The 26,097-nt window shown below is 40.2% G+C and overlaps 1 long non-coding RNA gene across 1 annotated transcript in view; it reads right to left on the bottom strand.

Annotated features, from left to right (window-relative positions):
• The window catches only part of LOC148357697 (uncharacterized), a 32,762-nt gene extending 16,907 nt beyond the window's left edge, over positions 1-15,855 (bottom strand). The window contains exons 1-2 of the long non-coding RNA XR_015851500.1: positions 15,717-15,855; positions 6,660-6,747 (exon numbers count right to left, since the gene is read on the bottom strand). This is a non-coding gene — a long non-coding RNA (uncharacterized LOC148357697). The remainder of the gene's footprint in view (positions 1-6,659; positions 6,748-15,716) is intronic.
• Positions 15,856-26,097: the final 10,242 nt, after the last annotated feature.

The following is a 26,097-nucleotide window of genomic DNA, read 5'->3' as shown; positions in this document are numbered from 1 at the left end:
CAATTTTAGTGAAAATAGTTATTAGATGTCAGTTACTAATCATTTTATTAAAGAAGTTATTCAGTTCCTATAAGGGAAATATAAAAACCCTTCAAAAAATTTTGGAGCGGATATGCTGTAAATGACAAGGAGGACACTACTTCATGATCTGATTTTAATAAATGGCGGAATAACGAAGTAATTCACCATGTAGTAACAATAGAGTGTTCCTTTGTAACCCGTTTGTCACAACACTAAATGACAGTGAAGCAGTTGTTTTTCTTGTTCTGCCTCTCAAGACCCCACAGGGACATTCGTCCCTTGGACCACTGGACGGCAGACACCGGGTCGGTCACGTCGCCGGGTGAAAAGACATTTCATCAGTCTGCCAACATGCTGTTTGCCCGAAGTTGTGCATGCAGGCCGCATTGTCGATTGCACAATGCTTCATTTTGAAACCAAGCTTTCTCTTCTTGAGGGAGGGCAGCTGCTGATGCCCCTAAACATTTATGCCTGAAAGGATAACATCAGGCATTGTGACTCAAACAGCCCTTGCTGCCTTCTCTGACCTCCTTCGCCTCAGCCACACTTCCTGTCAGCTCTGAGTCAGACACAAAATGCAGCAGAACCCATCCTTCCACTCTTTTTTATTTTGATATTTTGATATTAATTGTATTGATTCTTTTGGAATTTGTTTAATATCAACTTAAGCAAACATTGACTTATATAGATTGTAGGGTGATACCCTTTGCCACAAATAAATCCCCCATTTCCAGCTACAGACTCAGTCAAAAAAAATAACCTTGAAAGACTCCCTTATTGTCCGCCAAGACACCACTTTTCTCAATTGATTGGACTACCAAAGCCCATTGTAGATGGAACCACATCCGCCTACCGACGCCGTCTCGCTACACCCAATGATAGCCAGAACCACACCCGTGATGAACAGCTTTAAAAAGGCCTCTAAAATGTACAAAAAGGTTGGCTTGTAATAAAAAGATTTTTGATTTGTCTTTGTTCGCTAATTCATGATTTATACCTGAGCATTTTATGGTGTGTTTAATGAAATCGACCCTATTTAGAGGTCTAAAAAACTTGTTTATAATAAAGCTCCCATTACCTTGGGAGGAACTCTTGTAGCAGGTTTAGATGACACGCTTCTGTTAGTTGATGACGTCAAAGGTGGCAGCAAGGTCCGCCTCATTCTTTTTCCGGGGCTCCAAAACCATGAGCACTATGCATGTCCATGTCACGTGTGCCCACACTCGGCTAAAATAATTACAAAAGGGCACCACCCTTAAAATAAAAATAAAAATGATGTGCCGGGTTGTTTTCACTTCAAAAGGAAATTGTTAAGACTGATCTCCTGTATTTAGAATTTGAAACTGAAAAACTTGTTTTTGTGGTGGACCTCTGAGGTCCTGTGTTGGTTAATCTGATTGACTGCAAAGTAGACCCTATAATCCACAAACAAAATATTTTAAAAGGTCATGTCTGTAACTTGAATATGTCTTACTTGCATTCTGCATCTTCTGGCTGAAATAATCATCGCAGCCTCTATCTAGCCCCTTTTGTAGCACGTGCAAGTACAGTGGAACCTCGGTTCTCGAACATAATCCGTTCCAGAACCCTGTTCGAAAACCGATTTGTGTCACGGTCGCCATGGCTACCAGTCTGCCGCGCCCCCGAACTCAGCTGCAGCAGATCAGCTGATTGCTGGTCTGCTATTTAAGGCTGGATTTTGGGTTTGGCGGGCGCTGGCTCATTACACAATCCCAGGTCTGTTATGCCTTGTCCTGTTTTAGGTTTAAACAATTTCCGTCTGTTATGCCTTGTCCTGTTGAGTTCGTGCCGGAGGAACTCTGTATTGTTCTGTTTTGGTCCCGGAGTATTGGGCGACTTTTATTTTGTTAAATAAAACTTATGATCGTCAACGCATATGAGTTCTCCCTTCCTGCCTCCTGCCTCCGTTCTGGTCCGGTCACTCCTTCCAGTTCCACCACGCCTCGTGACAGATTTGGTCGATCACCGAAAATCGTTTTTGGGATTAAAAGTAATGTAAAATCATTTTAATCCGTTCCAAATCCTTGAAGGCTTACCATGAACGTAAACATGAAGCTAACCAAGGCTAATCGTATGTTCGCGTTAGCGTAATCTTCCGTACAAAAGATTACGCTAACATGAACGTGTAAAAATAAAAAAATCAGGTCGTTTACACGCCATTTAGCACCGGGGTCTCCACAACAAGTGGTGAGCGGTTAAAGGATAAAGAAAATATTTATGAATAGGATTTCTTACCTTTGTGGTGGTCAAGTCAAGTCAAGTCATTTTTATCTGTGTAGCCCTAAATCACGAAGAGTCTCAAAGGGCTCTGCAGAAGCCATGCTCTATTCCCTCGAAAGAAGGGAAACTCGCACATCTTCTTCATATTTTGCTATTATTTCTTTCTTAAATGCAATAATTGTATGCACTACTCTTCTTTTTTCACCTATAGCAACTTTGTTGCTTGCACCGCCCTTCTTCCGAGGCATAATTAGGGGTTAAAACACTCCGTTCACCAATATTCAAAACGAAAGCAAAAAGAAGTGCGCGGTCACGTGACAACAGTTCTTCACGAGGGGTGGGGGCAATCTACACCCCTACGCCGCTCAGCATCGCCCCTAGCGTACCGGCGTTCGAACTCCGATTTTTTGAACGAAAAGCGAAGCAAGAGTTTCTCGAAATTTTTGGTTGAGAACCGATTTGTTCGAACTGAGAGGCGTTCGAAAACCGAGGTTCCACTGTATGTGAAATGTCATTGACGCACTCGAAGAAACTCTTCTTTTTTTATATTTTGGGAGTTTGCATTTGGATTCTATTTGATACAGTCATTTTCTACTTTCACCCTTTTCATTCTGGAATAAAACAAATTTGCGACCACGCATGTGAAATCATTCTCCTCTCCTCATCGTCCCCACCTCCATTCCCCCAGCGTAATACCCTCCGTGGCTGGGACCCCAAAGGTAGAAGTAAGATATAAGCAGATAGGCACGGTGGAAAAAATATATAAAGGCTATTTGAACTAAATTGCACATTGTTAACACATACTCAATAGAGACATTTTTTAATATTAACTTTTTGAGGACACCTTAATTTACGCACCCCATCTGCAGTGCTAAACTCAAACCCTTATAAAATATATTTATGTGAAATCTCATCTCATCTCATCTCATCTCATCAGCCGTACCGCTTATCCTCATTAGGGTCGCGGGGGGGCTGGAGCCCATCCCAGCCATCTCCGGGCAGTGGGCAGGGGACACCCTGAACTGGTTGCCAGCCAATCGCAGGGCACACAGGGACAGACAACTCATTCGCTCATTCACACCTAGGGACGATTCGGACCGGCCAATTCACCTGAAATGCATGTTTTTGGAATGTGGGAGGAAACCGGAGTGCCCGGAGGAAACCCACGCAAGCACGGGGAGAACATACAAACTCCGCACAGGAAGTCTGGAGCTGGATTTGAACCCACGACAGGTTCCCATGACATGAACTGTGCCGCACAAGCGCTAACCACTGCGCCGCCGTGCTGCCCACTATGTGAAATCTATTATTGTTTAATATTAAGGATACGAAAACTCAAAAAAATTCTCAAATAAATTCCTGGTATGTGGAGGGAGTAATTTAGTCTTTTTTTTGTTAAATACTACATTGATATATCTATTTCAATAATTATAATAAATTATGGGAAAATTATTATTTTTTTGTGCAATAATGACTTAAAAACGCGTTTGAAGACTAAATTTCAAGAAGATAGTGTGAAACAAAAAAAGGGAATTTAAAATCACACTTTTGCAAACATTTGCTGTAAAAAAAGAATTAAAGGAAAAGAGTGTAATATTTAACCCCAAGATGTCGCTGAAACGACTGAAAACGAGTGTGACAAAGTACAAGGAGAGACTCATAAATGCTAAAATTGTGTGCTCTAAAAAGAGTTTAGTCAAAAGGAACACAATTCAGGTGAAGAATGTAAATTACTTGGGAAATTCTGACCCATTTGTTTTGCACAAAAGATCTCCCCAAACCCTTTTTGGTTTGTTTTTGACAGTCAAGCATTTGGTGGAAATAGTTAAAAATCCTACAAAAAACTTCATTATGTCATTATGTGTTACTTTTCTATAAAAATTTGGTCAATTTTTTCAAGCCTGACAAAAAAAAGGCTATTGCTGCTTGTTACTAACCCAGAAATCAAGTAATTTATCCAGGCCAACCCAAAACATTAGATGATTTAAGTGGTGGATCTTTCAGTCTTCAACCAATTTGGGTTATGTTTAACTGTAGTTTTTTTGGGATGGTGTATAGCCGCAGAAAAATATGGAAAACCTTCATGAGAAATAATTAAATGATACTATTGGGACTTTACCATCATATCACGGAAGGGATTTTTTACAGACCTAAGGTTGTAATAATCAGGTGTGTGTGTGTGTGTGTTTTAACCCTTAAATAAACGTCATGTACATATTTGCCATCTTCCTATGCAGCACTTGAACTGCGGCAATTAGGTGACCCTTGGAGTAGCAGGGCCACGCAAACCGTTGAATAGAGGACACATATTAAAGCTTGGCATTTGTTTTTGTCTGCGGCTGTAGCCTGGACGCAGCTGCCTTCCAAAACGCTTTGAAATGGAAATCAGAGTTTGTTCAATGGCGCACAGCGCTGATGGAGTGAAAATGTCTGCTGGGTGGATGCAAATTGACTGATTTAAGTGCGAGCGGTGCATTTGATTGCTCGCCATGGTCATGCCGTTGCTGCATTTTTATGTAAAAGAGACATATTTGACAAGGCATGGACTTGGATTCTAAGTATGAGGGTTGTGCAAACTGTTTCGAACAAGGACCAGACAAAGATTGAAATAAGATTAAATAAATGTATACCGTAAATTCCGAACTACTGAGCGCACCTGAATAAAAGCCACATGCTCAAATTTGACAACAAAACAAAGTTTTGTTATTGTAATAGCCATAGAAATGAACTATTTCACGCCCGTTTCTTAACATTTTAAGCTCGACGCACACCTGGTGCCGTTTTCAGCTGCATAGATTTAAGTTTTGCTCTGAGTTGTTTACGTCACTTGTTTTTAGATCATGTAACTGTTCAAAAAGGCAATCAATAAGACGAGCACATATTTATTAATGTACCCAAAGAAAACGCAAATGGGGCTGCGTCCAGAAAAAGATTGTCCTCTATTCCTAAACAACAGCACCAAGGCAACCAACCAACAGATAACTTAAAGTAAAGTTTAATCAATGTAATGAATGTTTCATGAAGGCAGCACGGCGGCGCAGTGGTTAGCGCATGTGCGGCACAGTTCATGTCTTGGGAACCTCCTGCGTGGGTTCAAATCCAGCTCCAGACTTCCTGTGTGGAGTTTGTATGTTCTCCCCGTGCTTGCGTGGGTTTCCTTTGGGCACTCCGGTTTCCTCCCACATTCCAAAAACATGCGTTTCAGGTGATTTGGCCGGTCCAAATTGTCCCTAGGTGTGAATGAGCGAGTGAGTTGTCTGTCCCCGTGTGCCCTGCGATTAGCTGGCAACCAGTTCAGGGTGTCCCCTGCCCACTGCCCGATGATTGCTGGGATGGGCTCCAGCACCCCCGTGACCCTACTGAGGATAAGCGGTGTAGCTAATGAGATGAGATGAGATAAGATGTTTCATGAAAGATTTTAGACTGATCTTTATTTATTTTTGTGGTAGAACTTCAGCACGCCATTAAATAACTGCAAAAGGCCAGAAAATGTTATTCCAAACTAAATGAATTGAAATTAAGCAATCACGCTTACACAAATATATTTTTGCCCGTTTTACATCCAAACCTTCAAAAACATATACATAATATTAGCATCCTGAGCATAAAAGTCACGAAATAAAAGCCTAATGCCTCACTGCATATCCGATGAGGTTTTTATTTTTTCCATCTGATAAACATGACCTGGAACTGTCTTATCCTCAAGGTAAGCTCCTCAAAAAAAACATAGCTCCTACATTTGCCCCATTATCTCTGGATCTATTCCGATTATATATTTCATGAATGCATCCTTTCAGGGAGATACGCCTGTCAGATGCAATTATCTTCAGGCGAAATATTTCACGTAAACTCTAACAAATCATCAATGGCTTTCATGAAGGTGTCAGTAAAAGGGTGATGTGTTATGTCCTCCATGCATGTATTTCGGAAACATGTTGTCTTTTGTAAAATAGGTCAAACTGTATGCTAGACCACACTGAAGGTTATTATTTTTTCAGAGTTTTGTTTTGACACAGAGTTTAAAACTTCTAGACACTGGCTTATGATCCGTTCGATCATGTGTTTAATACGGTGCACAATATTTAACAGTTGACAGTTGAAGTTCATGAGAATTTGAAGTGTTTGATGATTCAAAAAAGGGAGGATGTTTAGAAATCCTTTTTTTTTTTCATTAAATAATGAGCACTCTGAGCATTCGGGGTTACGGTGTGGCCGTGGACTATTGATAAACAAATGCGTGTCTGTACGCTGTCACTAGTCACAGAAATATGGCATGCCACTTATCATTGGAAAGCTTAAACTCTGGGTATTTAAGATATGCTGACCATTTCAGCATAAAAACATCACGATCAATCTGAAACAGGATACTCGAAAACTATAAAGCCGGTGTAGCTTACCAATTACTTTCCCCTCACAGTCATCAAATGAGTAGAATGTACGCAAACATGGAGTCGTTACTCCCAGGACCGTCCAGTGAATCCAACCCTGTAAACACAAGATTTTGACCACAGAGGAATTTTTTTTTAAAAAGTCTTTCTGCTTCGTTGGATGTTCCTTGTTGTTATCCATTTGTTACGCTCCGAAATTCCCGTTAAAACTCAACATACTTGTAAAATCATTTCCAATATCGTTGTTAGCCTCTGACCTTTTGATTGACGCCACTGACGGCCAATAAGAGGCTTTTTTTTCCACAGTCCACAGCCCGGATTAGCCAATACGGGCCTGTTTGACAAAACGGAGATCGCCTCCTGTAGCTCTGAATATCTTCAGCCAGCAGTAACCAAATGAAATAATGATTGACCCATTGGTTAGCTAATGACATTTCCAACATAAATGTATATATATTTTTCTATGTGTATTTAAATCAGAGCCGAAATAAACGTGTGCAATGCAACTCCGGATCTATTTATGTGCGCCAGTGTGCACAACCATTGATTGACTTCTGGAAAGAGAAGTCAAACATTTACAAGTCTTTCACAATGACTAAAAAAATGGCCAAAGTAAAATACACATTTGCAAAGGTTTTAGTGTTGTAAACTGGTCGTCTCCAAACGGCCACTCTCAGAAGCACCCACACATACCCTTGGAAAAATGTGTAAAATACAATGTATAGTTTTTCAGATTGTGATCAAATTTGACAAGGTACCATGTAAGGCTTCAAGCTATTGTCTCACCTGTTTCCAGCTAAGATGCTCATTCTATACTCATCTGCAGGCATTTGATTGAAAAAAAAAATCAGGCGGGAATAAAGACCTTCTATTTTTGTGTGTTAATACTAAGATTACTCAATGTTAGTAGCACTTGCAGTAATTATTTCAGTTTTGGAGAAAACATCAGTGTTACCTTTTAAAAAGGCACCGAAACAGTCCACAGTCTTAAAACGGTTCAAGAACAGCATTCAATTTACTTTGGGTATGTCCTGGATTGGGATTTTTGGCGAATTTTACAGGAACGTTTAGAGGTTAAAACAAGGAGGAAAAGGGCTCTGAGACAGTCTCTTCCCCAGGGCCATTACAACCCTAAACAAGCACGCAAAACAGTGAAAATATATATCTTGCGACTTATTTGGGAATTTTTGTTGCCGCTAAATGTTACTGCACCACTTTTCATTGCACTACTGTTACGATGCCCTATTCTTTCATTGTACTTTTATCAAAACTTATCTTATCTGGACTTCCGGTGGCGCAATGAGGTAGACGGCAGCAAGGAAAGTAGCTCTGACAAAAATCACTAAAGAGTAATGTAATACCTTACTTGGAGAAAGACAGAAAGGGTACAAATTGTGACTCATATTAAAGAGAAATTCTTCAACAAAACATGGTCAAGAAGGGGAAACTTGTTGAGGAAAAGGGCGCTAAGGAGAAAAAGATCGAGGGAGCAGAAGGAATGTCATCGGTCGACGAGGGACGTGACTCGGCCATCCTCCATGAAATCCGTAAATTACGGCAAGAACACACTGAAGCAGCCAGTGAGAACAAGATTGCTATAGCAAGACTGGAAAAAAGCCTCGAAGAGCTTCTGGAGCGCACTGTGTTGCTGGAGCGGAGGGTGGAAAGCATGGAGGAGCTACATGCTAACACGGAAGAGCGAACGTCAAGACTAGAACAATTAACAGTCTCCTTGCCAAACTAGCATCAAAGTGTGAGGACTTGGAGTCGAGATCACGACGGAACAACATTAGAATACATGGCATTCCGGAGGGTGCCGAGAGGAACGACACAATCGGCTTCATAACAAACTTTATTAAATCGAACATTCCGACAACAGGACATATGGATTTGCGCATTGAGAGGGCACACCGCTCACTGGTGAACAAGTCTCAAGGTAAAGCACTGCCACGGGCAATTATCGTACGTTTCACCGACTACATAGTGAAAGAATCCGTAATGAAAGAAGCATGGAAGCGGAAGACAACGTACGAAGGCAAGACCGTTTACTTCAACCAAGATTACACCACAGAAATCCAAAAAAAGAGGAAACAAGTAAGGGACGTTATCAAAAAGTTAAAGGAAAAGAACGTAAAGGCACAATCCCCATATCCCGCCCAGCTGAAGATGTTTTTGGACTCAGGAATAAGAACATTCTCTACACTGATGGAGGCAGCAACATTGCTAAAAGAAATGGGGATCGAAGTGGAAGAGGACAACACCGAGACACTGCAAAAGATGTTGTCAAAGAACATTTGGACCACAGTGACCGGAATTGAGAGGAAGACAAAGGAACACCCCCATCATAGAAGGTGACTTACAAGCTCTCATGGAGCAAAACGAAGCCAAATTCGGATTTGGGGTGAAAGAGTAAGGACCATATCTGCCCTTTCTATTATAAATTCAATAAGTTAGAAGTAAGTAAAATACCAAGTAAAATTGTTATCTTTAAATTAAAACAATATATGTGTATATATATATATATATATATATATATATATATATATATATATATTGGCATAGAGCTACGCTAAAACATTTAGTTAGTTATAACTATGGACGACGGTACAAAAGTTGTTCACGCACTGAGTGCATATTTCCAGGAGGGTAGCCACAACTCTCCGATTGGACTCTTGGAAGACATGGGTTTTTGTTTTTTGGGTGTGTTTTTTTTCTTTTTGGTGGGAAATTATGTGTGCTTGTCAATACGTTTGTTAGTAATTTGGTTTGTTTTTTCAATGGAGGTGTTAGTAATTAATGTAGTGTTTTTGTATGCTTCAAAAATCAGTGAGACTCAATACAAATCATGAGCAATCTAAATATTGTTTCATATAATGTACATGGGCTAAACCACCCCATCAAGAGAAAGAAGATATTGAATCAACTCAAAACATTGCAGAGCTCAATAGCCTTATTACAAGAGACACATTTGACAGAGATTGAACATAAGAAGCTAAAAAGAGAATGGGTGAACCAGGTGTTCTACGCATCCTATGGTAAAAGGAGGGGAGTAGCAATTTTACTTGGAAAAGGGGTGGCGTTTAAAGTCGAAAAAGAAGTGAAGGACAATCTGGGACGATATATAATGATTATAGGGTCAATGGCCGGTTGGGAAATATCAATAATGAATGTTTATGCACCAATTGAGGAAAAGGGGACATTTTTTCAAGTATTAGCTAAAGTAATAACCAACTGTGCGAAGGGAATGTTACTTATAGGAGGTGACTTTAACACTGTACAGAATTGAAAAGTGGACAAGTATCCTTCAGTACATGGAACAAATACAAAGAGGTCGAGGATGTTGAATAACATAACTAAAGAATTGGGATTGATAGATCCATGGAGAGAGAAGAATCCCCAAACTAAAGATTATACTTTCTATTCAAACCCGCATGGCAGCTATTCGAGAATTGATTACTTTTACATTTCAAGACAACATATGCATACAGTAGTAGAGTGTGGTATAGAGAATATTACTATAAGTGACCATTCTCCAATTACTTTGAAACTAAGTTTAGACAATGAACCCCATTTTAGGTATTGGAGGATGAATGTATCTCTCCTCTCAGATAAAAGCGTAGTACAGGAAATAAAACGGTGTATAAAAGAATATTTCCAAATCAATGACAACAATGAGGTTTCTCCATCAATATTATGGGAAGGAGGGAAAGCTGTAATAAGGGGGAAATTAATTGAAATATCGTCCCGACTGAAACGAATACGCTTAAAGAATCAGAAGGAATTGGAGGATAAGATTAAGGAACTAGAAGAAGAACATAAAAAAAAACCAAATGAATCCAGATTACAGGTATTAAAACAACCAGAAGCAAATTAGATGAACTTTTGACAAATAAAGCAGAAGGGGCTCTGCGCTTTGTGAACCAGAGATACTATGAAATGGGCAATAGAGCCAGTCGACTGCTAGCCTTCCAACTTAAAAAGGCCCAAATAGATAGAATTATATCACAAATAAAACATCCTATCTCTAAACAATGTTTAGTAAAACCCAAAGGTATAGCAGAAGCATTTGCAGATTATTATAAAGAATTATACAAGGACTCAGAAAATGACTTAGATAACTACACGGCACAAAACTTTTTAGGAAAACTACATTTACCAACACTAACAGGGGGGGATACATTAGAAATTATTCGCCTCATTACAAAACAGGAAATACAAGATACAATAAATAACTTAAAAATAAATAAATCACCAGGAACGGATGGATTCCCGGGGATGTTCTACAAAAGCTTTAAGGAAGAACTAACACCAGTGCTGCATAAAGTATTTAACTATGCTCTAACAAAAGGATATCAAAAGAGGAGTGCGGCAAGGGGATTGTTTAAGCCCACTCTTGTTTGCAATAAGCATAGAACCACTCGCAGAATCAATTAGACAAAATGAGCAAATAAGGGGGATATTTGATGAAGGAGGAACAGAACATAAAATATCATTGTTTGCAGACGACCTGTTGGTAATGCTGAAGGAACCTTCGTTATCAATACCACCACTGTTGGAGAGCCTTAAAATATATGGAGAAGTAGCTGGGTATTCAAATAATGAGAGCAAATCAATAGCAATGATGATATCAGGAAAATGTCCAACAGAGGTGATTGAAAGATTTGATTTTAAATGGACAAATAAAGGGTTTAAATATTTGGGGGTGACAATTACACCACATTCCACACAGCTGTTTGATGCAAATTATGGAATGTTGATAAAAGAAATAAGGAAAGATTTGGAAAAATGGGAAATTTTGCCCTTAAGTCTTATCGGAAGGATAGAAACAATTAGAATGAACATATTACCAAGACTATTATTTCTGTTTCAATCCCTTCCAATTCTGATCCCGGCATCCACATTTAAAATGTTAAATAAATTGATAACAAAATTCCTTTGGCAAAACAAGAAACCTAGAATAAAATACAAAACCCTGTTAGCTCCTAAAGAAAAAGGGGGCCTAGACCTACCCAATATTAAATATTACTATTGGGCAGCTCAAATTAAAGCACTCATCTTGTGGATTACTACAGACAAAGATACGATATGGGTGAACATGGAGCAGCGATCTTGTCCAAATATGCCTGTGGAATCGTTACCATACATATCAGTCACGAGGTGGAAGAAATTAAAAATCCAGAATGAATGGATTAAGGGAACTATTAAAACTTGGTCAACAATACAAAAAAAATTAAAAATATCAAGATCTGTGAATAGGGCTACCAAAATAGCGAAAAACCCAGACTTTAAACCTGGGGTTATGGAGGTAGGGTTTCAAAAATGGGCCCAAAAAGGACTGATGTTGATTACCCAAGTATTGGAAGCACAGGCAATGAAATCATTCGAACAACTCCAACAAGAATTTGACTTACCCAGAAATGATTTTTACAAATATTTGCAACTAAGGCATTACCTCCAGAAACACGAGGAATGGAGGAAAATATGTAAGGAGCCAACTAAGGTAGAGGAATTATTAATATCATATACAAAAGGACAATCAATAAAGGGGGTTATATCAAAACTATATAAAGCCCTGAGAATGGATCTCAGTAATGAGGACATGGCAGTTAAGGAAAAATGGGAACAAGAAACTAATGTAGCGATAAAAGACAACGAATGGGAAAAAAACATTGAAAGAGGGACACAAAAACAGCCCGACATGGAGGGAGTTTGAATGGAAAGTAAAAATGCGATTCTTCTATACACCCTCTATCACTTCAAAATATAAAAATACCTCAAATCTATGTTGGCGTAACTGTGGGGGGGTCGGAGAACTTACGCATATTTTCTGGAATTGCCCTGTAATATTAAATTTTTGGAGAAGTATCCAGAGAGAAATAAAATTAATTACTGGCTGGAAGTTGCGGTTGGACCCAAAGGCTTACGTAATAGGAATTTTGCCAGAAGAATTACTATCTGGTCAACAGAAATATATACTAAGGGTAATACTTCTGGTAGCAAAGAAAATGATCACAGTGTCCTGGCCGAAACCACAACCTCCTGACATAAAACAATGGAGAGACAAATTAAAGCAAATGTACATTATGGAAAAAAATCACTGCAAGACTTCAACTGAAACTTGACCAATTCGAGAAAAGATGGAAGCCTATCACACAAATTTTACTTGATGTCTACTGTAAACACCTCCCCCTATTATGTTTTTTTTTTGTTTTTTTTTGGGGGGTGTATATTTTTATTTATTATTTTTTTATATATTTCTTTTTGTATGGATGTATTGTATGAACATTTATTCTTCTTTTCTATTAATAGTATTTTTTCTTCTTTGTTGTTCCTTCTGTTATTTATGAGTGTGTCAAGCGTATATATTTTGGGTTGATGTAAGATGGTGGAATCAAACCTCTGTCAAAATTGGTGTGAGAAATAAAAAGTTAAAAAAAAAAAATTGTAAATATGCCTATATATTCTTACAGTATTTTGTCTAATTTTTCTCTTTAAACCCTTTATTACATAGTTACCCTGGAGTGCCAGGTCTAATATTGATGCATTTTATGTGTCACCGCCTCGATATCAATTACAATAAAAACTATTCTATTGATAGTAAATGGTCTTTATTAATATAGCGCTTTTCAAGTCAATGAAGACCTCCCAAAGTGCTTCACAGTGGGATTCATGCTTACCCATTCACACACACACTCACACACTGATAGCGGCAAAAGCCATGCAAGGTGCTTACCTGCTTTTCAGCGGCATTAGAGGTTCAGTGTCTTGGCCATTTAAGTCGGAGAAGCCGGGAATCGAACCTGAGACCTCACGGTCCAAATCTATTGCATTACATTACATTAACCAACCAAGGGCTATTTTCTAACAATTACTTTAATCCAAAATGTTTTTTACTCACTCAAGTTGCTCATCCCAGATAATCTATGAGCATAAATAAAAGCACTCAAAATATAAATGATTTTTAAAGTTAATGTGCTTCTAAATCCTGTCTAACCATCACCAACATTGAAATACAGAGCAACACTGCCACCACCAGGACAAAATCGCCTCACCTTCTCTCCTACAGTAGTCTTTCCTTGCATTAGTAAACAAAAAATGAATTACAACATAGATAGATAGATAGATAGATAGATAGATAGATAGATAGATAGATAGATAGATAGATAGATAGATAGATAGATAGATAGATAGATAGATAGATAGATAGATAGATAGATAGATAGATAGATAGATAGATAGATAGATAGATAGATAGATAGATACTTTATTCATCCCCGAAGGGAAATTCACTTTTCCAGCAGCATCCCTAAGCTGAGAACAATCGAAAATAACTGAGAACAATCGAAAATAACACGGGAGCTGCTGGAGTGGCTGCCATTCGTGACGGCGCCGGAGAAACGATTCAATTTGAATCATGTACAAACAAACAAACAATTGAATCATGTACAAGAAACGATTCAATCTGAATCATGTACAAACAAACAAACAATTGAATCATGTACAACAAACAAACAAAATATTTATGTTTCAATAAGTGGAGTGTTAATAAAATGGGGGGAAAATAATTTCTGATACTGATATAACCAGGTAAAACTAATTGCATACCTGTGAACCTCCACGGCTCCATGCCGTACAAACTGTCGTATTTTCCCGTACAAAATACAAAATAATCGTACACCATGATTATTTTTTTCGGAATGATGCATGATGGGAAATCCCCAGGCAGCAGACGTATGCGCACAGTAGCATCAAACTGCTCGCTTCATTTGCAACGAAAAAAACGATACCAAGATAGAGACTTCCGCGGTGAACTTCTTTGACTTGATTGATTTACCTGTCAAACGTACATGTTGACAGGTATGAACATGTAATATTTCTAGATTCTAGTTAAGTTTTTTTTCTGTACCTGCACGTGTGCACAATAATTGGCGAATTTAAATGATACATTTTACTTTGGTGCATACCTGTCAACCTGTACGTTTATTGTGCATTTTAAGGCGTGTATGACGTACAAGAAAATCTGTAAAGAAAAACGCAAATTTGTCAATTATGGGTACACCGACTATCACGAAACAGCAAATCAATTAAGTCAAACGAGTTCGCAGCGTAAGCCTCTATCTCTGTATCGTTTTTTTTTTTTTCTGTTGCAAATGAAGCGAGCGGTTTGATTCTACTGTGCGCATGCATCTGCCGCCTCGGATTTCATGTGGTAGTTTGTGTAGTGAAAGGAAGTCCGTCTATTTTTAGAGAACCAGCTTTTTCGGCTCAACTCATTCAAGAGAGCCGGCTCTCACATGGCTCACTTGCTTTAATGCATTATATTACGAATTATTATGTTGTATAAAGAAGTTAAGAAAAAAGGAAGTATACAAGGAGAACATGAAAAAAGACAGGTTTGTGCTTATTCCTTTAATCAGTATATTACCAACAATAAAGTGATGCAGAAAATGAATTAATAATTTGAATAAGAAAATGTATTATTCTACTTAATTATATTTGCATGTATTTTTTCCTTCTACAGTAAACGTCCAAGCTACTTAATTTTTGAACTTTTTTATGATAAACCTCATTCATGTCAAGCAACTCAGTATCTCACAACAAAATGTTAATTGACAATATATATGATATAACGAAACACATGTACAATATAACATGTTAAACTACATAAATAAACACGTTTGAAAAAAATATATATGGTGTAAGATTTTTTTGTATTTTGTAAGGGAAAATACGACAGTTTGTAAGGGCATGGAGCCCTGGAGCTTGACAGGTATGTTGGCGTCTGTGCTCATACCAATTCTGTTAGGTAGGGAGTGCATCGAGAATGTCACGGATGAAAAGAAAAGTAATACATCCATGCTGACTGCTTTACGTGTTAGACTACCGCTTTTTAAACAACAACAACAACAATATCTTTACTCGAAGACATGTATTTGTTTTAGCCTTAGTTTGAAGCGAGGCTTGGTCTTTGTGCGTGAATAAACTGCTCCAACAATCGCATTACATTTTCGTGTGAGTAAAAGTATGCCATCTTTGTTTCACTCAAGGCTAACACATCAACCTTACTTTTAGTCATCATCCTCCCGATCTCCTCTTTCTTCCATTCAGTTGCTTTACTTCCACATCCTCTCACATTTAGTGACTCATTAATTAGGGTTTGCGAGACCTTTCGGTCACCCCTCTCGAGGGACATGACCAGGGTAGATAGATGGATAGAAAAGTATGCCACTTCCGGTTTCAAACAAGCTCATGAGAAAACTTTGCTTATTTTAAGCACATTTTATTTGTTTTTAACTGTAATTCATCTAGAATCTTCCAGATTTTTTTCTCATTTTTAGAAAATAATTCAACAAAGATTAGAAAAAGAAGATAAGAAAAACGATCTGCCATATGCTACACAAATTTGCCTCTTTTGTATATATGTTTTAGATCAGGGGAGTGTGCAATAATCGTATTTTTTCTTCACGCTTAGGTTTTGAGGTTTTCCTTACCTGCATGTTGGTTTAAGATCAGGTGATTGTGTAATCCTGTGCAGTCCTTTGAGACATTTTTGTGATTAAGGGCTATACAAATAAATGTGACTTGACTTGACTTAATAGTCTGCAATGGTCTGTGCAGCCCTTTGAGTCTCCTTGTGATTAAGGGCTATACAAATAAACATGACTTGACATGACTTGAAACCAATATAAGACAAAGGGAAACTTGCTGCCATTTATTCTTAAATGCCGCTGCTATTTGTTCTTAATGCTATTGTTTATTTGTATCGTTAGTTATTTTTTGCATGTTTGCTCAAGAAGAGGAAGCAATTTCAACTGTGCTGTATGTTGAGCATAGCGCATATTTGACAATGCAGTCAGTACATAAAAGTTTAAGTTGTTTAGCGAATCACCAACATTGAAATACAGTGCAGCGCTGCCGCCTGCAGGACATAATCGACTATGCTTCACTTTCTCTCTTCTAAGACGGTCTTTCTATCCATAAATTAACCCGAAATGCATTCCATTCCATTACGTTTTTTTTCCTGTATCAGCTCGCAATACCTTTACCTTTGCCATTTCATACCTGTCAACCACAGCATATTGATCCCCTTATTAATGATTGTAATTCCCTTAATTAAAGCCTTAGTGTGTAATATTTGGCACTGTATTGTCTAATCCGAAGTAAAACAGTGCCAAGAGCACAGTTTAGCAGCAAGATGACAGACAAACACGGCAGAAACATTATTCATGGATTCCACTATGTAAAAGGAAATTTCAAACCTATTATTTTTGGTATGTTAGTACATGTATTTTGGCCTAGTATTCAAATCAAAGTCTTTTTTTACTGAATTAGTTTTTGGTAACACTACGAGTGAAAATGGAGTATCCCCAAACACCGGCGCCCATCTAAATGTATGGATGCTTACCAGTTCTTCGTAGCTGGTACGTGTTTTTGCGCTTTGTTTTGCCGAAAAATTCACGGCGTCCCCCCTCGTGCAAACGTTACTTAAACGACTTTGCATCTAAATTTTGGGAGACTTCAATAGAACAGTAAGGCATGGGGCATTTGCATCTTGCATAGAAATCCCTTTTGGGCATGATGAAAATATTTACCTTGACCAAATGATGTTTAATCTTCTGAAAATTTGTTTTCATCTAGATAATGTGACAGTTCATTTCGGCGTAAATAACTTTATGGTAGAGCACATAACAGTTTTCAAAACATGATATTTAGAAGATTACTGTTTTGAATCCCTGGTTAATCACAATAAAAGCAGCTCATCTACCTAGGAAGAAATGGCAACTGTAAGACACTAGCATAGCTAGTTAGCACTATCGAACTAATTATTTTAAATGTCTTTGACGTGACTCTTACCTACCTAACAAAAATTGCTTGTGTAACCGCGTTGTACGTGTCCCACCAAAGATCCACATTCACACTGGACTGGATGATGAGGTTTTTATTATTACAGTTCTGCAAATGGATGAGTCACAACATTAGCTTTTTCTGCTGGGTCTGATCTCTTTGATCTCTTTGTAGTACTCTGGTTAAACTAACAACAAAGCATATCAAAGAGCTTTCTTTTCACTTTACAGAAAATACATTTTAGAATATCACAATACATTTTTAAATCTTTACATTTTAGCAAGACACTTTTAACAAGAGATCGTATAGTGGATTTTTAACGTTTACAATGAATTCAACATGTTTTTCTTTGCTCTGAATTTTAACCAACATCATCCTTTTTTTTATGTACATGAGAAAATAGGAATAAAAACAATAATGAGTATAAAAATTGGTACAATTTACCTGCAAATGGATGAGTCACAACATTAGCTTTTTCTGCTGGGTCTGATCTCTTTGATCTCTACAAGGGGAATTAATATTTAGTAAAACAGAAACAACACGAGAATAAACCTAAACAGCTTGACAATATCAATCACATTACTATGCATGGTGAGAGATTTGTCAGCTGGGGTTATAATGTTTAAAATTAACTTATTTTGTGGAGCACCAAAAGATATGTCTTACCTTTGTAGTACTCTGGTTAAACTAACAACGAACCCGCCTCCTGGTCACATGTTAGAAGCCAAAACCAAACCCCACCCCATACCAGCAGATGGCACTGTTGGACTCAGCATTGCAGGACATTTACCAAAAACTATACACATATTTTAGCAGGAATTTCAATAAAATAAAAGTTATTATTACACCCGTTACATACACCCCCCTGAAATTCTGCTAAATATGGGAGTGCTACACTAAACAGAAAAAAAATCACAGCCAAAACGGCAAATACTGATGAAAAAGACACGAAAACTGGTACAGTATCACAAGGAACAAACTGAAGTGCATGTCAGTTCTAAAACTCTCCCAAAAAAGGAGTGTGAAAAGAAAGGAGGCGATCAAACTCCTAACTAAGCACAGACTCAAAGATGCCTGTTACATCTCTGAAATATCAAACATTGTTCCTGTAGTTGTAAGTGCTCACATAGGCACAATTCTTGTTTCTTACTCAAGCTTTGTTACTTAAACTGAAAGTGTATCTCTACTGAACTTAAATTAGGAACTAGCAGATATCGCAGACAGAGGAGTGTCACCTACCAACTGGTCATTCATCTGACAAATTAGACGACTAGGAGGCCTGATGGACTGGCGGACCCTAAGACCATAACGGTCAGGTTGAGCACAATTAACCTGAGCTTGAAGGTCTGGGACAGTCAAGTCTAAACAGTCAGTATTAGGGGAGTCTGCGTCCGGATAGTCAGTGTTAAATGGGGTCTCGTCTGGGAGGCCCATACCCAAAGGGATCATGTTTTCAGAGCACTGTGATGGGCTTTCCGTATTGTCACTTGAAGTATGGTCAACATCTTGTTCGGGGATGTGCTGACTTCCTCGACTGGATGTATCAACACTGCGAGAGTCGGACTGGGCATCAGATCTGCTGTCTAGTGAGTTATCCTCTACCTCTGGATGAACTTGCTCTTCACCTGCCTGTATCACCCAGTTTACTGTACGGACATCACTGTCTTCAACTGCGTCAGGTAAATCAGGGCATACATCACTTCCATGCATAGCAGCGTCAGACTCTGAGTGTTCAGATTCGCTGGCCAGATCATCCTCACAGGGCAAGAAGCTAACAGAGAGCAGCAAATTCCTGTGAACTACCTTCTCTTTGCCCGTCAGACAATCCTTGACTCTGTAGACATTGAGATCAGGCTTGACTGATATGACTTCATACGGGGTTGACTCCCACTTATCTGCAACTTTGCGTTTCCCCGGGACACCTCTGTTGGCGATCAACACCCGGTCTCCCACGACGAGAGGTGATCCTTTGGCCCTACGGTTGTACAGCTTGGCATGACGAGTCTGTTCTCTGAGAGTATTCCTCTGTACAATTTGAGCAGCTTCATGTAGATCTTTCTTCAGATGGCGTACAAAGTCAGAGTAGCTGACAACAGCATCATTGGTATTAGCATGTTGAAACATGACATCGACAGGGAAACGAGGGATCCTACCAAACACTAGGTAAAACGGTGCAAACCCTGTTGTCTCATGCTCTGTGCAGTTATAGCAGAATGTGAGCTGCTGCAGCATTTGTGGCCACTTTGCTTTGGGCTGAGAGGGGAAGGGTTCTGATCATATCTCCCAATGTTCGGTTGAATCGTTCTGCGATACCATTTCCCATGGGGTGGTACGGAGTGGTATGGGATTTCTGCACCCCTGCCATCTCTAGAAGCTCTTTGATCAGTTTGCTCTCAAAATTAGCTCCCTGATCAGAGTGGATACGCCGTGGGAAACCATAGACAAGGAAGAAATCCTGCCACAGACGGCGAGCAACTTGTTTGGCGGTTTGATTTCTGCAAGGGAAGGCGTGCGCCATCTTGGAGAAATGATCAGTTACGACCAGGACATCTACAGACTTGTTCTCTTGCTCAGCAGTCCAAAAGTCTATACAGACCAACTCCATAGGCTCAGAGGTGACTATGTTCTTGAGTGGTGCACGGTTGTGTGGTTCCGGTGTTTTCCCTACTACACAGCGCTGACAGGATTTGACATAATTCACAACATCACGTTCCATGCCATTCCAGAAGAATTGTTGCCTCACCAGAGACAAAGTACGGTTCTGGCCTTGGTGACCTGCTGAGTCATGTAAACCTTGAAGGACTTTCTGTTTCAATGAATCAGGCACCACAAACTGGAAGATTTTCTTGGCCATGTGAGGATCTTTCCTTATTTTGTATAGCATGCCATTCTGTATGGTGAGTCTGCTCCAATGCTTCAGTAGTTTCATCACACTAGGCGACTCGACAGCTCTCTCACGCCTGGTAGGTCTCTTGTGTCTATGCACAAAGTACATGGTTCTGCTTATTGTGTTGTCCTGTTCTTGTAAACCAACAAGCTGACTCTGTGGAAGTGCCGTTGACTGATCTCCCTTCTGCAGAAGATTGAAGTTGGCATCTGTTCCCATCACTTGACCCACGCCACCAGTGGACTGAGCACTGAAGACAGCAGCAACCTCTTCTGATGTCACAGAACCATTGGAGCCTGATGGAATTGCCCTTTTTACTGACTCGTCTGATGTCCCAGCACTCTCGTCTACAACAGCGTGACAATTGTTGGATACTCTGAACACCTCTTGCACAGTACTGTTGTTCACCCTGTTGACTTGGTCCAAGAGCGAAGTATAGGGCTCGGTAACAAGGCGATGACCCACACATGACCGTACAAATGGCTCACGGCTCAGAGCGTCGGCTACGATGTTCTTTGGGCCGGGAATGTACTTCAGGTCAAAATTGTATGCAGCTAGCTTCGCTACCCACCGCTGTTCACACGCATCAAGTCTTGGTTTGGTCAAAATGTATGTAAGTGGGTTATTGTCGGTCCACGTGGTAAAGTGTCTTCCTTTCAACCAATGGCTGAATTTATCACATACCGCCCATTTCAAGGCAAGAAATTCGAGCCTGTGTGCCGGGTAGTTGAGCTGGGAGCGAGAGAGCGTCTTACTTGCAAAGGCGACTGGTCTGGCTACTTTTCCACCAGGTGGCAGCTGTGACAGGACTGCTCCAATCCCATCAAAGGATGCGTCGACAGCCAGAATAAACGGCGCATCAAAATCTGGGTGGGCCAGAGTGACACCTGTCACGAGGTCGTGCTTCAGTGTTTCAAAGGCGTTCTGGCATGCATCGGACCAATCTGCAGGCGTCAGCTTCACTTGACCTTTCTTGCGGGCTCTCTTGCGCTTATGCTTGTCACCAGATTCAGATGTGAGCCTGAACAGAGGTTTTGCCTTCGCAGAACATGCTTCAATGAAGCTTTGGAAATACATCACCATGCCTAGAAAAGATCTGATTTTACTAGGGCATGGCGTCTTGCCATCCGACTCCATTAGATCAGCGACTTGTACGTCATTTATCGCTCTCACTTTCTCGGGGTCAGTCCGAATTCCATCCTCACTGATGACATGCCCAAGAAATTTCACAGTCCGTCTGAGGAAAAAACACTTTTTGGGTGCGAGCTTGAGGTTGTGTTCCTTAAGGCGAGTAAACACCATCTGCAGGCGTTGGAGTGCAACTTCCTCTGTGGGGGCAAACACCATCAGATCGTCGAGGTAACATAATAGGCTCATGAAATTCTGATCACCAAATATTGACATCATCATCCTCATAAATGTTGCTGGGCTGTTGCAAAGTCCCTGAGGGAGCCGGTTGTACTCGTGAAGGCCGAATGGTGAGGAGAATGCCGTGTACTTTTTGTCGTCAGGGTGCAAGGGGACATTGTAGTAGCCTGACGTCAGATCCATTGTGGAGAAAAAGGCATTTCCCCCAAGTGCGGCCAAAGCATCAGCTTGATGCGGTAGTGGGTAGGCATCCTTTATGGTTCTTGCATTAAGCCTTCTGAAATCAGTACATACCCTTAGTTCTCCATTCCGCTTCCATATGAGAACAAGCGCAGATGCATAGTCGCTAGTCGACTTCTGAATAATTCCTTTCTCTTCCATCTCGTTCAGAGTCGTCCTCAGTTTTTCATACTGACTTGGTGGTATACGTCTGTAGGGTAGACGGAACGGCTTATCATCAACAAGGTGGATACGATGTACAAACTCTTTGGCCTCTCCACAGTCCATCTTATGGCGAGAAAAGATTGACTCGAATTGTTCGATGATATGAAGGAGCTTGTCTTTACACTGCAGCGAAACCTCACATGACTTCAGGTCAATGTCTTGCAGTCCCAGAGCTTCCAATGCCCGCATAATGTCCTCTTCTGACCTGGGTCAGACCTCTTTGCTCTGTACACTCTGCACGTTGCACTTGACCTCCTCTGCATTGGGCAGGTCTTCTGCTGCGATACAAGGAGACACATCTGCAATTTTCCTGTTTCTTCTCAGCACCACAACTCTGTCCGTGGGATTAAAGACTTTAACAGGCACCCATCCATCTCCCCAGAGTGGAGTAACAACTCGTCCGACAAGGACTTGTCTGGGCGCAGCCTTAGATTGGGTTGGCTCAACGACCACTGTGCTGCCCGCTGATGCCCCGGCCAACTCAGGTAACTTGCCCCAAATAACGTACTCGGTCCGTGGATTCAGCGTCACGCAACTCTTGATCTTTACTGTCCCTACCTTGTCTGGAATGCAATCACCTCTCCATCTCTCTGTGTTGGAAAGCATTGACAGGAATTGACTGTGGTTATCGGACAGACCGTTGTCAGGAGTGGAAACTAATCTCCAATAGCCATCAGTACTTTTCAATTGAGTCAAAATATATTTGATGGCATTGCTGCCAAGGATCATCTGTTCTGTCTGGCCTGGCACCACCATTACTGGTATTATCATTTGGCACCCGTAAACTGTGACGTGAATGTCGTACATATCTCTGGGAGAAACTTGGTGTCCACCGCAGCCTACAATGACATAATCATCGGCCGTGTAACTCATCATATCAGGGAATTGCTGCAGGAGGTACTTAGCTGTGTCCTCACTTACTGTACAAGCCATCGACCCGCTGTCCAACAGCGCTCTGAAAGTGGGGCCTTCTTGCACAAGTACAGGTGTGTAAAACAGTTCGTCAGTCTCCGCTATTCTCTGAAACCCCTGAAAGATCAGCTTCTTCGATGGAGGTATCTTGTTGCTATACAACTCATAAATTGATTTATTGTCTTGCATGTCAGGCTTCACATTAGTGGTGGGAGGTATACTCAGTTGATCTGCACTGTTCTCCCCTAAGCGCAGATCAGTTAGTTTCCCTGAGGCAGCGGGACAACTTTCGTCACTGTACAATCACGTCGAGAATGCCCTGGGGCATGGCAGTGAAAGCAAAGGTTTTTGTCTCGGCAATGAGAGAGAGCACTGTGTTCGACTTCTTTGCAAATGATACATGGCTTGGCAGTGAAACCATTTATTCTGGCTCCAGGTCGCCTTGTTGGAGCTCCCCCTCTCTCTTGAAACTGGTTCGAGGTAACACGTATCAGAACTTTCTCCAACATACTAATAACGTCCGTTAGAGAGACATACTGTGGGCTCGAAGTCTGAGGTGGCTCGTGCACGAGGGTTGGACCATGGTTCACCTCAGCTTTGTGTACGGCAATTTCCGCTCTATTCGCAGGTTGTTGTAGGGAATCTGCTTTGTAGCTCTTCTCAGCGTGGTATTCATTCAGCACCTCTAGTACCTCACATGCTGACCACTTTTCGATGGTTTTTGATCTGTAAGTGAGTGCCAGTTCCTTGCATGGGCAGGTCCTAATAAACATGCGAGTAACCTCTATTTCAGGGTTGTCAAATGTTTTGCCCTGCTCTCTCAAGCACTCAGAGGCAAGGTCAGCTGCTCTGTTTAGTCTCAGCCAGTAGTCATAGGGGTCTTCCTGGTCTTTGGGCAAAGTTGAATAAAAGTCAATTAAAGGGACAGCAGAGTACTCGGTACAGCTAAAGTATTTCCTGAGAAGACTATAAATCATGTCAGGGCGGGTATAGACGTCTATATTACTGTTTCTAATGCTAAACCTAACTACATCTTTAGCTTTTCCTCTCAAATGTATAAGGATTTCCTCTGCTTGCTCTTCAAGTCTCACATCACTCCTTTTTATAAATGTCCTCATTAGATCTTCCCACTCATGTATTGTTATTGAGTCTGAGCCATCCCCAATAAATGACGGCGGTTCCTTAACCTTTCTCTGCGTAACCACCTGACTCAATCTGTTTGCTACATCTTGTGTGGCAGCAGCGTTAGGAGCTACTATATTATGTGACTGTATATTTGAGAATATGCTATCAGCCAATTTATGTCCTATCTCCTGAATAATATTTGTCATGTGATCAGCTAAACCCTCAGAAATTTCACTCGTGGAATTTGGCGTAGATGTGGGTCTGACCTGAGGTGAAGGTAGGCTAGCATGTTGGTCAGCTGCATTATGGGTGCTCACACTGGAACTTGCCTCTACTCTATGTGTAGCACCACCTGGGGTAGAACTATTATCAGAGGGGATGGGGGTAAACATGCCCCTGCCCCTGCCAAAGTGAATAGGTGTGTCAAATTGTGGAGCTAACACATTGCTCTGATTAAACATGTTTCAAAGATTAACAGAAAAAAATGTAAATAAGTCAAAATCACAAAATAAATCAGCAGCCTTCGTATCACTGTGACACTGCACTGTAATGAGCTAAACAATATCGCTCATGTAACTAAAATTTTAGATACTGTGAGCTCATGTGGCAGGTAGGACAGTCCTCGGTTCGGCGAGTTTGATAGAAGTCACGGGTCACGGCACCAATGTAACCGCGTTGTACGTGTCCCACCAAAGATCCACATTCACGCTGGACTGGATGATGAGGTTTTTATTATTACAGTTCTGCAAATGGATGAGTCACAACATTAGCTTTTTCTGCTGGGTCTGATCTCTTTGATCTCTTTGTAGTACTCTGGTTAAACTAACAACAAAGCATATCAAAGAGCTTTCTTTTCACTTTACAGAAAATACATTTTAGAATATCACAATACATTTTTAAATCTTTACATTTTAGCAAGACACTTTTAACAAGAGATCGTATAGTGGATTTTTAACGTTTACAATGAATTCAACATGTTTTTCTTTGCTCTGAATTTTAACCAACATCATCCTTTTTTTTATGTACATGAGAAAATAGGAATAAAAACAATAATGAGTATAAAAATTGGTACAATTTACCTGCAAATGGATGAGTCACAACATTAGCTTTTTCTGCTGGGTCTGATCTCTTTGATCTCTACAAGGGGAATTAATATTTAGTAAAACAGAAACAACACGAGAATAAACCTAAACAGCTTGACAATATCAATCACATTACTATGCATGGTGAGAGATTTGTCAGCTGGGGTTATAATGTTTAAAATTAACTTATTTTGTGGAGCACCAAAAGATATGTCTTACCTTTGTAGTACTCTGGTTAAACTAACAACGAACCCCGCCTCCTGGTCACATGTTAGAAGCCAAAACCAAACCCCACCCCATACCAGCAGATGGCACTGTTGGACTCAGCATTGCAGGACATTTACCAAAAACTATACACATATTTTAGCAGGAATTTCAATAAAATAAAAGTTATTATTACACCCGTTACACTTGGAAAACAGATAAAAATGCTCGCTGCATATCCTGGAATACTTTGAGGGCAGCCAGCCTGCAAATGTTGTGCGTTGGCAAGACACCAGTCCCTCTGTTTGACTGCAGATAAACATTGCTGTTTTCTGTTGTCATCAAAAGGCATACAATTCCAAATCGGGCTTAGAAGAAAAAATCACAATGGCAAAAAGTTTTGATTATATTCTTCTCTTGTGGTTATTTGTTGTTGTTTCAACTCAATTGCCTTTTCAACTGCCGTGCACTCAAGTGATACATGCCGTCCGTCATTGCTCTCGTTCTACCAGCAAAGGCAACGTGACGTCACATAGAAAGGGTCCATAAAATACGGGAAATACGTATAATCTGCCCGGTA

This window comes from Urocampus carinirostris, chromosome 10, assembly GCF_059441175.1.
Source record: "Urocampus carinirostris isolate Australia breed hairy pipefish chromosome 10, RoL_Ucar_1.0, whole genome shotgun sequence".
NCBI classification, from domain to species: Eukaryota; Metazoa; Chordata; class Actinopteri; order Syngnathiformes; family Syngnathidae; genus Urocampus; species Urocampus carinirostris.
The sequence above is the reverse complement of the archived record's forward strand: the minus strand, read 5'-3'. Positions and strand labels throughout refer to the sequence as shown.